Source organism: Macrosteles quadrilineatus, unplaced genomic scaffold (genome assembly GCF_028750875.1).
Source record: "Macrosteles quadrilineatus isolate MER2022 unplaced genomic scaffold, UCM_ALF_1.0 Scaffold_5__1_contigs__length_97177068, whole genome shotgun sequence".
Lineage (NCBI taxonomy): Eukaryota > Metazoa > Arthropoda > Insecta > Hemiptera > Cicadellidae > Macrosteles > Macrosteles quadrilineatus.
In genome coordinates this window covers 3,578,336-3,592,093 of record NW_026542598.1, presented here as the reverse complement: position 1 = coordinate 3,592,093, position 13,758 = coordinate 3,578,336, and the positions used below count along the sequence as shown (strand labels likewise).

Here is a 13,758-nt window from a genome sequence, read left to right as displayed (position 1 = left end):
GCATTGTGGTCATAATAGAAAACATCATCACCTTCTCCAATGGTTAATTTGTTGCCTTTAAGTTGATTTAATTTTGGAATAAGCCCTTTAAATAAAAGTTTGGATTTAGTATTAATTAATGCTTCTCCATTTTTATCTATTATAACTTTAAGTTTACCATTTAATAACCGGTTTAAATCATCAACTAAGATCTCTCCCTTTGGTAATGTTTTTTTCTCTACTTTGTAATATGTTAAAGTATTAAGTGGTTTTTTTACATTAAATATAGAATTATAACTTTGAAAATCTACCAATCCAATTACATAATCATCATTTAATTCTATGGGAGGAAAGAACACTGACTTTAGCTCTGGCTCTGTACCCGAAAATGTTATAGTAAATGAATCCATTTTTATAAACAAAAATTTTTTATGAATGATAAACATAAAATTCCACAAATAGAACTATTTAAATCTTGTATTTGATCAGTAGTATAGAAGATTTTATGTCCCTCAAAATATTTAATTACTTCTTTTGGAGGTTGGATTCCGAATGGGTCAAAATAAATTACAATATCTTTATTTTTGCGATATGCTGTCCAATGTGTGCCAGATGAACTGTCTAAATTAACTATTCCGCACTCTTTTACTTTTGGTGTTAGATTTTTTAGCTCGTTTTTTAGGTACACCCCCCGGAAGTGAGGCACGTCTTTTGCGGCCTCTAACAGCTGATAGTTGTCCATATTTTTTATTAAATTTTAATCCCATTCCCATCTTTGCTTTTGCCTTCATCAAATTTGTCACGGCATAAGCAGCTGCTCTTTCAGCAAGATTTGCATCCTTGGCCGTTACTCTAGTCCAAGCTAAGTCTGCTAATCTCATGTCTGCTTTGTTCCGAGCAGCGGTATCGGGATTATTCATGTAGAATATGTCATGCTCCTTACAATAAGAGTCTAGTTTATTTTTTGGAGGTACATTTTTAGCTAAATTCTCACGTATATTCGTTCCAGGTCCACAGTACCGATATGATGGTATGTGAAGTGGAAATGGAAGGTTATTTATAAGAGTATTCAATAACCCTCGACCCCTGTAAGGCTTTAAGAATAAACCTTTGCCCTTTTTACATGTTTTCTTATTATTTTTTACCATTTTTATTATATAAAAAATGTCTTTTATTCAACAAAAACACAAATTTAAAATAGTACATACTAAGGAAAATATACCAAAGAAGTTGGGTCTTTTTCCTACCAATATTCGATGTGTTATTTGTGGTCTCAGTGGAAGTGGGAAAACGGTTGTAATTTATAATTTAATTGTAAGAAAGGAAGGATTAAAATTTACAAACCTATATTTAATATCAAAATCTTTAGAACAAGAAAAATATAAAAAAATAATTGAAATATTTAGTTTGTGTGACGAAGTAAAATTACACACGTTTACTGACTGTGAAATCACACCAAATGATGTCGAATCACAGTCAGTTGTCGTATTTGATGACATAAATAGTCCAAATATTACACAATTTTTCTCAATGGGTCGACATAAAAATATTAACTGTTTTTACTTGTGTCAATCTTATAGCAAAGTACACAAACATTTACGTGATAATGTAAATTTCCTAATATTATTTAAACAAGATGATTTAAATTTAAAACATGTATATCACAATCATGTCGGTAATGACTTTTCATTTGACCAATTTAAAAATCTCTGTCATCAATGTTGGAATAAAACTAAATATGGCTTTTTCGTAATAGACAAAGAAAGGTCAAAGAATAATGGCAAATATAGATTTATGTTTGACCAATTCTATCAAGTGGATGGTAAGGGTAAATAAATGAAAGACTGGAGTTTTTTAACATTTGTATTTATTATATATCTACACATACAATTTATTGAACATCAATTTTATAATGACCAAGTGCAAGAGTATTGATGCCATCTTCCAGAATAAACCTCTTGTCATCGTCAAACGATAGTACTTTCTTATTCATAGTTAAGGTTTGAAGATGATGATTTGTAGATTTAATTCTTGTCACATTCTCATAGTAATCTTGCCCAGTGGCAAGACAGTTCAAATAATGTTGATGTCTAAGGAGATGTTTAACTGTAGCACCATCAGCTCCTTTAGCTTTCTTCACCTCTAAAGCTTGTTTGTCTTCTTCATATAACCATTTTAGAGGAATATAAGAATATAACTTTGGTCTTAAACCACAATATTCATACATAATATGACCATCTAATTCGTCTTTAAACTTGCCTGTGACTTTTTTATTTTTATCAGAGTATAAGAAATGGTCTTTACTATATCCAGAGGTATCAAAATAGTGCAAGTCACATTCTATTTCCTTGTAAAAGTCCTCTGTAACTATAGAATACATTAAAGAATCTGTATCTGTCATAAGAAATCTTTTGTTCTTAAATTTTGACATATAATTATAGTGGAAATCATACATTATTACTTTACTAATATCCAAAATGGTCATTCCTAAATATATAGGTTTATTAAACTTTACAACTAATTTATTTAAATGTATAGCATGTAAATTGTTATCGAACTTTTTGCTACAGTCAAACCTTGGATTAGTGACATATTTTGTTAATAGTGACTCATCCTTGAGATATATGTCACGAAACTTTCGTTGATTCATAATTGTTCGACCAAAGAGACTATTATTTAACAATTTGTAAAAGTCTTTTTCAAAATCATTTTTAGCCCATTTTCGTTTTTCAATATTAAAATTAATATAGGGCGCAAGCCATTTAGACTGTCTAAATTTTAAAATTCTGTGGTATTTTGTAGCAACCAAACCCAATTCCTCATATTTTTGTAATGCTTTATAATGTAAAATATATTTAGTTTTGTCATTTAAATTAGGTATTAATTTGCCATTCATTTTCTCTGGTGCCAATGGATAGTCATTATGTAAATCATGTAAGCTTTTATCATATTTTAAATCAACTTCTAAAATGTATCCAAACTCATCATTTTGATTGTATTTGTAGTCTACCTCATTAGTCCAACGAAATCCATCCACGGGCAATGGCTCACACATAGCTGTGGAGTATAGCGAGTTACAATCTAAATATATTAAATACACACTCTCTTGATTGGGATCATAATGTTCGCCCATATATTTATTATTGGCTTTAGCGTAACGTGTGGAAATCATACTGACTCCTCCTCTGATTGCACTTTCTATGAACAAATGCATGTCAATATCTTGAAATAATTCTAATTTTATACCAGTCATTCTAAGACAGGCTTCCCATGTTAATCCAGGAAGTGAATACATATGTACGGGGTCAAGTTTATAATCCTTTAAACACAGGTCTCTAAATGTCTCAAACACATCAGCCAGTAGCAATACATCTGTTTTAAGATATAAATCATGATATTCTTGTAAATTGTTTATATTAAAATGGGTCCAGACATTTTTAGCATGTTCATATTCAATGGGGGAGATATGTCCTTTAGTTAGAGTACTGTAAAAGTTTTCAATTGAAGGTAGAGACTCTGCAAACTTATCTGGTCCCGTCATGTATTCATAGGGAAATACGCCTTTACGTTGTAGTAGTGGATTGTCTATGAATCTAAATGTATTTAAATTGGAAGCTAATTTGTATAATGGAAGGGACAGAAAATTATAGGAATCCAAAAATACTAAATCATCAACTGAGAATGAAATGTACTTTTCCATATCCTTGGCTATGCAATTTAATTTACGATCAAACTTTCCCAAGTGTTGCATTATTAAATGTCCATCATAATTTTTCAAGTTATGGAAGAATACTGGTATTTTCTTTGTTACTTTATAGTTTAAATTACAATCATTATGGGCAGCTCCACGGTATTGGCCAGATGAATGACAATGATCTCTCACCCTATCAAAATATAGGGGCTTTTCACAAATGTGACAATGAGTTGAGTTTTGGAAAGATGCCTCTTGCTCTGGAGTCATTTCAAGAGGAATATATATCGACATTTGACTTTTAATGAAGTCATAAGTCTCAAATAACCTTTTGAAAAACACATCCATAACATTTGCACCACTATATAACTCTTCAGAAATAATCTTAGAATCTCTCACTACAACAAATGCAAATCCAGATGGAGTATGATTGTTTGAGTTTATAAAACATTCAAAATCTGCATAAATCACAAATGGGGCTTTAAGTTGATATTTATAATTTTTAAATTGTAATGTATCTTGTTTAGACATTTCCACTCGTTGGGCATCAAAGTTCTTACAATATGTTATATGACGCTCTAATTTATCATTAGTGTAAAAATGTTGTAAACACAACTTGCAAAAATGCTTTTTACGGTTATCTTTTGTAGAGTAAAACATTAACCTATTAAAATCACGAATTAAACAATAATGTGATTTACGACCTTCTTGTAATAATAATAAATCTACATGAGTATTACTATTCAGTTTAGTTGTTCTTAATGGATATATACATTTATCATCTTCAACCCCAAATACATTAACACTTATATTATTTTGTTTTTCAAATTTATCTATATCAGCTAATTTCACTGGATACTTTATGTTTGACATATTCAGCTGACTTTCATGTGGTACATAATTGGAGACTCTATTAGCATGTTTAGCATTCCTTGGATTTAAAGCTGCTAATACCGACCAAAGAAAGCATTTATTATCATCATTTTTTATATTTAAAACTGCATGTTTTGATTTAATACTCTCTGGTGTAGAGATATATGACTTTGGAGTTAGGGGCTTATACTTGTAAATATGTAACTGCCAATATTTAGTATGGTCATAAATCCATCCACTGCCTTGGGCTTGAAATTTGTGTATAGATGCATCAATCTTTAAATGTGCATTTTCAATTTGAGGCTTTAAATCTCTCTTCTCAATAGTTAAGGTGGTAAGGCTTCTAAAATCTGCAATACATTCTTTCTCATTAACTAATTTTCCATTTTGATCCACTGAATATTTTATAAATTTGATTCTCCTTACTAAAGTCCATTTTATTGGCAGAGGACAAGACTGAAGAGTATTTTTAAGTTCAGTTCTAATCGATTCGCCAACAAATTTTATCATTGTATATGGACATTTATTGCAAGAATTGACGTGTCTTTTAAAATGACCAACAACATTTTTCTTACAAAAATTACAATTCTTGTGATTTTGTAATATATGCGATTTTAGAGCCACATTATTATCACAGATTAAATCACAAACCTTGCACAGTTTCACCTTCATTTGATGCATTACCTTGTAGTGGCGGACCAAATTGCTCTTCTTGGACAGCGAGGCGGGACACAGTGTACAAGTCGGCATCACGCTCATGAATGAAATACCACCCGGATGTCACTTCTATATATAGACTCTCACCACCTGGGGATTCCCCAGTCGCATGACCGCTTCACATGACCCGTGTGGCAGTGCCCACGGCCGGGAGCGCACCCGAGTTCACATACAAACCTCGCACTGTCAAGTTGATGATTTTGAGAATATACTTGTGAATGGATGTGGATTGAAGTTGTACAATGGTATTGAACATTAATTTAGGCTTGTATAGGCCAAGAGCTGGATTTTTTAAAAAGTGGTCAAAAAAAGCTCACCATTTCCAGACGTGTTTTTCAGTATTAAAAAAGTAAAAAATTTATATATGGGTGTATAGGTCGAGAGCTAGGTCCTTAAGAAAAGTGGCCAAAAAAAGCTCCTGGGGCTTCGGACATTTTTTTCGCCGAAAATTTTAAAAGTTCTGGGCCAAAAAACGCCGGAAGTGGGGTAAACCCAGCTTATTACCACTACTTAAAATGAAACTGTTTACAAAAATAACATAACATAATTAACCAAACTTGCTGTAACATTTAAAAATTCCGTGTTTAACTTGCCTTTTCTGTTATCAAACGGAGTTTTTAAATGGTACAGCAAGTTTGGTTGGTTATGTTAGGTTAGCTTAGACCATGAATGTTCCCTTTAACAGGAAAGTACCGATAAATTAAACTGCTTGTTTACCTTCCACAAGATCTATTAAACGTTAACCTGAATTACAGCAAAAACACTATGAATGTACTTACCAAAACTTGCTGTACACTTTAAAAATTTAAGTTGTAAATGAATATAAATTTCTATATTTCTCTTAGAGTTGAAATTATTTTAGTCTTGTAAGCTAAACTGTATAAACAGTAATTAATCATAGCTCTAAATATATGGGACAAACATATGTATTTAGGTAATCCTACATCAAACATCTCACAAACACCACTTACACTCAAGCTCTATAAACTCTCCGGATTACAAATTACAAACAGAGAACCCTAGCCAACAGCTTTCGGTGTTTGCTCTTATTTAAGCTTTGACTAATCATACATGTGTTACTTCCAACATTGAGGTTAATTTCATTAGTTAAGCAATAAAACCCAAAAATCGTAAGTTATTTGTTTTATAGATTATATAGTGTAAGAATATTAGTATGTTTGGAAAATATTATGTTTTAATATATGCTGTGAAGTTGTACGCCTTTAAGATCAATGATGTAAGCCTTAGTGCTAAATATATATCTATATTCTTAATATAGAATATAATTAGAGAATTAGAATTCTTTATAGAGTGCAGCAGAAGGATTTTTGGCACCCATCGTTTTGTTTCGTGTAGCAAAGTAACAAATCATGATTTATGATATAACTTAATAATGAATTACTATTATGAATTGTGAGATGTTTGATGCATGATTACTAAATCATGGAAATATTTTCCACAGGAATTTAGAGTTACTACTATTATCTGTTTATAAAATTCAACTTATAAGACTTAGATTTATCACGTAATTGTGATTTGCATAATTAAAATCATTTGTTTATTACATTATTACATTTAAAATAGATAAAAATATAAAAATATTAATTAATCCTTGACAATTCCTTTCAATATTTTAAAGTCTAAATTAATAAAGGAATTTACACAAGAATCATCATTTGGATGACAAATTTCAAAATAAAAGTAAACTCGTGTAATAGTTTTATTACTGCTGAACACACTTAAGGGAACATTCGTTATGATGGAGTAGGCCATATAACTTAAAAGCCATTTTATTTTGTAGACCCCCCAATTTTATGGTCTGTTTACTATTTTTTTTTTCATTCCTTATTTGGACCACTAAATAATAGAACGTCTAGTTACACTTTTTTTATCAATATAAAATTTTAGAGGTTTTATTTCGAAGCTTTTTTAGAAGTATAAAAATATCACCTGTGTACAATATCTACAGTACACTTGTTGATGCAGTTTACAAGTGAAACATCGCTAAGAATGTAAAAATATCGCCGTCTTTTACTCTTAGAAAGATCGGTTTTGACTCAGAAGAAACATTGTAGAGTGCTTCTATGTTTTACAACCTTGTTTATGGGTTCTACCTGGCTCTATATCTGATGGCGCCTGACTGTTTGACACCAACATGAAATACATTGGGTCATTGCACCTCCGTACATTGGGTATTTATTTTGAAACCTGACTGGTATAATCATAGACTAAGCAATACTAAGGGAGTATGTTTTATCTACGGTATAAGTGAGATTGATAAATTGTGAGTTCTTATAAGTCAGTAGAGCTATTTAAATGTTCAAATGAATCTTCTATCCCATGATGTTTATTTTTGACCCTGATAAGGCTACTTATAAATAGTTTTGTTCACATTATTTTCATAGCTTCAAAAAGTTGCGATTACAGTAGTGGACATTTACATAAATTGATTTCTAAGCTATAAAGAAAGGCATCAAGATAAGATTGTTTTCTTACTTCTAATTACTTTCTCATACCTCCCGTAATGTTTATGATCCAAATATTTGTAAAGTTTGAATGCCATGCTTTTACAGTTCAAAAATTTACCAGTACCAAGAGAAGACATAGGCTTAATGTCTCTCGAATTTTTGTATAAGTGATCCAGTCCTGAAAATCGTTCGGTTACTCTATGGGAAATTGTTTTATCAATTAGCTTAATAAGCACAGTCATAGGAACCGATATGATTAATTCGATGATAATCGATATTTACTAATTGATTGTTTATAACGATGGTTTATCAAGCTGCTCTGCTCGTGTTTCGACTTTGACTAACTTCGCCATTTACTATCGCTTCCAATAGTATATCGCTTAAACGTATTTACGAATTTAATTTAACCTCGTACACTACTTGTCTAACCACTTTCAGTATTATAATTATAATACATTTTTAGAATTTATAATATACTTATTTTCTTTATAAATTATCTTTTTGTCAAACATAATCAGTTGAAACGCGAAAAGTTGGATTTTTAAATTGTCGAGCAATAAAACAGTTAAGACCCTTCAATTGTTAAATCCCCTTGGGTCTGTTTTGCATACATTCTTCGTCGTACTCGCGGAACAAGAACGTTTATTTAGACTGGAAAACACATTTTATGGAATATAATATACTATTTAGATTACTTCCGAATTTTAAATGACTTTACAAACTTAACAAAAGCATAAAAATGAACTGCACATAAAATTAAAATTTAATTCACAGAATAATGAAAAAGATTATTATTTTACATGTGGAAAAACAATTGTGGTACGTATTTTATAAACTAGCTGGTGTACCAAATAAACGCGTAAAAAAGTAAAAATAAAAGAATTCTTTAAAATGTTCTTTTCATGTATATTTACTCTTCATTCATTTATAATAAACTCTTTTGCTTTACAAGCACATAAAGTCGTTTTATGTTTGTATAGTATTCTCATCTTGTTTTGCTTAAAACTCAAGTAGTAAATAAAATCACTTATTTAAATGTATTGTATTATTATTATGCTACAATAAGTCAATTATAAATTACTAAGCTGTTAATATCAACAAAAAGATTAAATCACCATTAAAAATTCTTTTGTGATCAAAATACTTTGCAAAGCAGATTACCACTTTTAGAGGATTGTCTGTTTTGTCATGACAACCTTAAAGACGTCATTTTCTTTCATATTTCAAAGGAATATTGCTAAACAAATTTGACTTATCTGGAAACCATATTTAGTCAAATATAACTCTTCAATGGAAGTATTGTTCGAAATCTGTGTATATGCTAGGTTTTCAATTTCTGCTAGAAAAATGATTTGTATTATAAGTTACAATTAACTCGCTTGTCTCGCTTAATAATTTAAAAGTTCAAAACCCAATTGAACAATATATATATATACTTAGATTTGTTTTATTTGCTATTAATATTTGTGTCAATTAAAATGAGTTAATTTTTTCATGAAGGTGATCTAGTTTAGGATATTTTATTACGCTTATTAAGGTACAAAAAAAAAATATGCATTTACTCAAAGAGTTTTTAACATGGATTTGAATTCACTTTTTCGCTACACTGTGACTGTTTTTTTTTTCATTAAAATTTGAGTATACCCATACACATGTTTTAAAATGAAAATACACAAAATATTGTACATTACAGAGAAGTTTGTCTATGTTTACTTTCAGAACCAATAATTTGAATTACAAACTTTATCCGTATTCAAAAAGTAAAATAACACTTTAGGTGGTACACAATAAACTTTTATTGTACCCTAATAAAAAACAAAAGACAATCTGTTCGCATTTTTATGTAATAAATTGAATAAGTATTATCTAATAAATGAGTATATAGTAATTATTGATCTCATAACTATATTGTTAATAAATATTGTAAAAATCTATAAAAAGACCATAAAAGATATTGTACTGTATAGATGTGTGTTCCCCATTTTAAAATGTTATCGTCTACAACATTGGAAACACATTATTCAGACAAGTAACTCGCTGTTGTCCGTACGCTTCGAAGGAACAGAGGAACGCGGAACGTAGGCGAGTTTTGGAACTAGGAACGGTGAACGCGGACGCACATGTGGGCCCACGTTTTCCATGTGGCTACACATTGTCGCGATGCCAATGCCATATTTTTTCTTAGCTTCGTCGAGTAATGTTTTGTTCCGGAAATAGTTCGTCTGATAGTTCATTGTATCCTTGCCGAAACAATTCGCTATTTATCTGGCTGTTTTCAAACTACTGCGGTTCAAAATACGTCGCAACAAAATTTAAAACGTTGTGTACTGGGTTTGTTCCAACTTTTCCTTTTACTATTTTTTATAAATATGTGTCCCATTTTCTGTGATGATGTGCTGTAATGAGACTTGTTTGATAATATTTCTTATCTGATTTTCCACGATTTGTTAGGGTACATCAGAAATAGAGATAATTTTCCCCTGCATCGGTATTTACTTCCTGTACTGTATAGCCGTCATCATTAAAGACGGTGGCTTTTAACGACTGTTTTTCTCTCGTTAACAACATTGGTGTGCAATCCTACGCATTTGTAAAAGAAATTGAGTGTTTGTCAAAACACGTTTGTTTTGTAGCGAGATTTAGCTAACCCGTCAGTCACATAGTATTATTTCTGTGATAACAATGCCTAGTTTTTATTTTTATGAAATTGTAGCTTAATTGAAAAAAAAGGTTGAAAACTATAATATCCATGTCAAGAATAATATTTTACAACACATTTCTATACAAGTCCTTCAATAGAAATAGAAATCTCAATAACAGGAAATGTAATGAAGACAAAAATGTTAGCTTTGCCTCACCAATTCAAACGGGTCTGAGGTAACAAAGGTTTATGAGACATGAAGAAACGTCACATTAGTAAGGGAAACTTTTGTTCATATACAAAGGAGGACTTGAAACTGTGTCCCCAACGAGTGTTTATGGGTTTCCGATTCATCCATTACAATTCGCCTCCAGGCATTGTCGGGGGTGCGATCTATAGGGCTGTCGATACTACATCATGATTAATATCTCTCCTACTCCCGATATCAAACAACTTTTCCAACTTATTTCCAGCTTTCGACGATTGTTTCCCGTCCTTTCAACTTCTCTTTAAAAAATACTTACGGTTAAATATCTTGAATAGCACCCAAAATATATTAAAACTTTCTGAGTTTTGCCAGCTATTGATAATTGTTTATAGCAGATAAACACCTCCCAAAAATAATGCTATACTAATCTAAATTGGAAATGATGTGATCGAAAGTACCAAGATTACAAGTCAAATTAGCGTCAATCCTACTAAAATCGTTTCTGAGGTAACATAGTTAAAAAAGCGTAATGTAACCTGGAATGAAACTGAGTATTAATGGTGGCTAATCCTTCCTTGAAATAAATTAATTTCAGTGACGTATAAAGAGAAAGAACCACCAAAGCAATTTATTGAGTGCAACTGAAGTACTTTAAAGAAACCGGGAAGTTAATTAAATTGAAATTGATCCTTTGCATGCAATATCGTTTTAAGATTGCTTCGAATTAACTTTTTAAAAGAGGAAAAAGGTCAATAATTTGTAAAAGCTTTTAGATATTGAACTTCAGACCAACAAGAGGGAAAATATTTCATACTTTGATTTACATCCTAAGCTGGTTTCTATTTAAAGGTGCTTTTCAAGACTTTTCATATTGATTCTTTTGACGTTTTTAAAACTTGTTCATATTACATTTTTGTCAAGTTATAATGTTAAGAGTACTTTTTTACTGCTCCGATGCAGATTTTTGGTAAATCTTATTGAAAGGTTACTTTTATAACTTACTTCAGAATTATGATAGTACTGTATTAAAATTTTCTTACGAATTAGTCAAATTGACAAAGTAAGGATAATATTTTACTTCAAAATAAAAGTAAGAGTGTAAAGCTTAATAATCTGTAATACGATGAATTACGCATTGAATATATTACTGACTTGTTTTTTTTTTATTTTAAAAGATTATTTAACATATATTTTAAGCTATCTCATAAAAATTATAACATAGTGCTTCGTGATGTGCCTTTCGGGTAGTTATCAACAAAAACTTTGTTGCTGAAAAGTTGTTATATATTTTCACTAATTGATGACAACAATTTGAAGTGGTTTTGCTATTTTGGATATTGTCAGTTAGCGTAAAGGTTCAAACACCAAAAGTAGAAAATTCCGAACTTAGGACTAGATTACAATGAGCCCTTCATAATATTGTCCACGAATTTAGGACAAAAACACTGAAAAAGTATTTTATTCTTGAATTGGCAATTAGTTTGTCTCGTGTACAGTAACAAAGCATTAAACAAAGCAAACATTTACATTATTTGCAAATATTGTAAATATCAGTTAGTAGAATATTAAACTCTGCCCTTTAATTGCACCCAAAATATCTATTTCCAAAACATATCAAAGGTTGTACCCAATTCTGCGTTTAATTTTGTAAACATTTATAAAAATGTATCTTTAGAATGGGATTCTACTACATATGGTATATTCTATTACATAAAAATTACTAATAGATAAATATATGTAGATTTGGCAACATCCAACCAACAAAGAGCAAAAAGGTTTAAAAAATGCATAAATGTATTACGGTTATGTATGCATATGTACTTAAAATGAAAATGATTTACCTGTGTACAAAATGCGAGGTGAGAGTGACGAAGAGTTAGCCTAGAGACACATGGGCGTGACACTCCGTAGCATCGCGCCGCGACAACTGAATAGAGCGTCACAATCCCCCCCTTGCTTACCCCCCCATTAGCCCCCTCGATGCCTCCCCTGACACCCCAACACCCCTCGCACTTGGCCTAGGTCCTGCGCGTCTCCCGCTACATTTACTCAACCATGATTAATTCTAACCCCACCAAGGCACGGCTTAGTCAACAAAGTTTCTGTTAACCTAAGTTCTTTACCTTTACGACGGAAGTAGGTGAAAATTGAACAGATTTTTAATAAAGAGTAGATATTTTTAGAGATGATTTGAAGCTATGCAAGGCCTAACTAATAAATCTTCCTTAATTTTAGGCTATTTTTTTTATTTTGGGCAATAGTTTTTAATAGCAGACTTAAAAAATGAGTTTATATAGCTCGTTAAGAAATTGAACTCAATTAAAAAGTTTGATTTGTACCAATATTATTTTAAAAAAGAACTTCACCTCCTAAATAAAAAAAATTTTATTTTACATTTGCGTACATACATTCTACCAAAATGTTTTTTTAGGATCTCGTACATTGAATTGTGTAACATGATTTTTGGATTTTTTCTGAATCTTTTTTGTTTAAACCTGATATACTTTTTTCCTCATAAAACTTTTAAAAATGTAGTAACCTAATAAACATGCTTATAATAATTTGGTAGATTGTATTTGTTTTAACTTATTGATTACGGAAGTAGCAAACTAAAAAATAACATTTCTTGTTAAAATTTCGTAAAGGGAGATCTAGAGATTAACATCACCCTTCTGTTATTAGATCCTTTTTGTTAACAAAAAGCTGAAAAGATTGCTCTTAACCTTTAGATGAAGACATTAAAACTGAAGATTGCATTTTATGGGGCGTGAGTTTCAACCCTAGTCCCCAAAACAGACGTCCTGCGATCTATTAGTCAGTCTAGAATAATATTTTCTCATACAGGAGAATTTGTTCACAATTGCAGTGGAAGCTTTGTCCGACAATCTTCCAAATTAAATTGATGATGCAGAAAGTTTTCATAATTCTTTCATCACTTATTTAAAAAAAAAATATTCCTTGAATATTGTGCTATTGTAACTTGTGTGTAAAATCATATCGTCTTGATAGAACAAAATTGTATTCATTGATGTGTATGTGATATATAGTAAAACTCCCTTACAAACAGAAATTATTTTAGACAGTTAAAATAAATATAACATTTAAGAACAAATCTTGGTGGTTATATGCAATTTAGTTTATTTATTATTTTATAACTTTTATGTCTTAGCAAATATCAAAC

The 13,758-nt window shown here is 30.7% G+C and overlaps 1 protein-coding gene across 5 annotated transcripts in view; it reads right to left on the bottom strand.

Moving 5' to 3' along the window:
• LOC128996031 (uncharacterized) overlaps positions 1-12,498 on the bottom strand; it is a 107,999-nt gene extending 95,501 nt beyond the window's left edge. For 4 of the 5 annotated variants that reach the window (XM_054421153.1, XM_054421151.1, XM_054421156.1 and 1 more), the window contains exon 1: positions 12,419-12,498. The gene's annotated coding sequence lies outside the window, so the exon portion shown is untranslated. The remainder of the gene's footprint in view (positions 1-12,418) is intronic. The other variant, XM_054421154.1, reaches the window with a different exon arrangement.
• Positions 12,499-13,758: the final 1,260 nt, after the last annotated feature.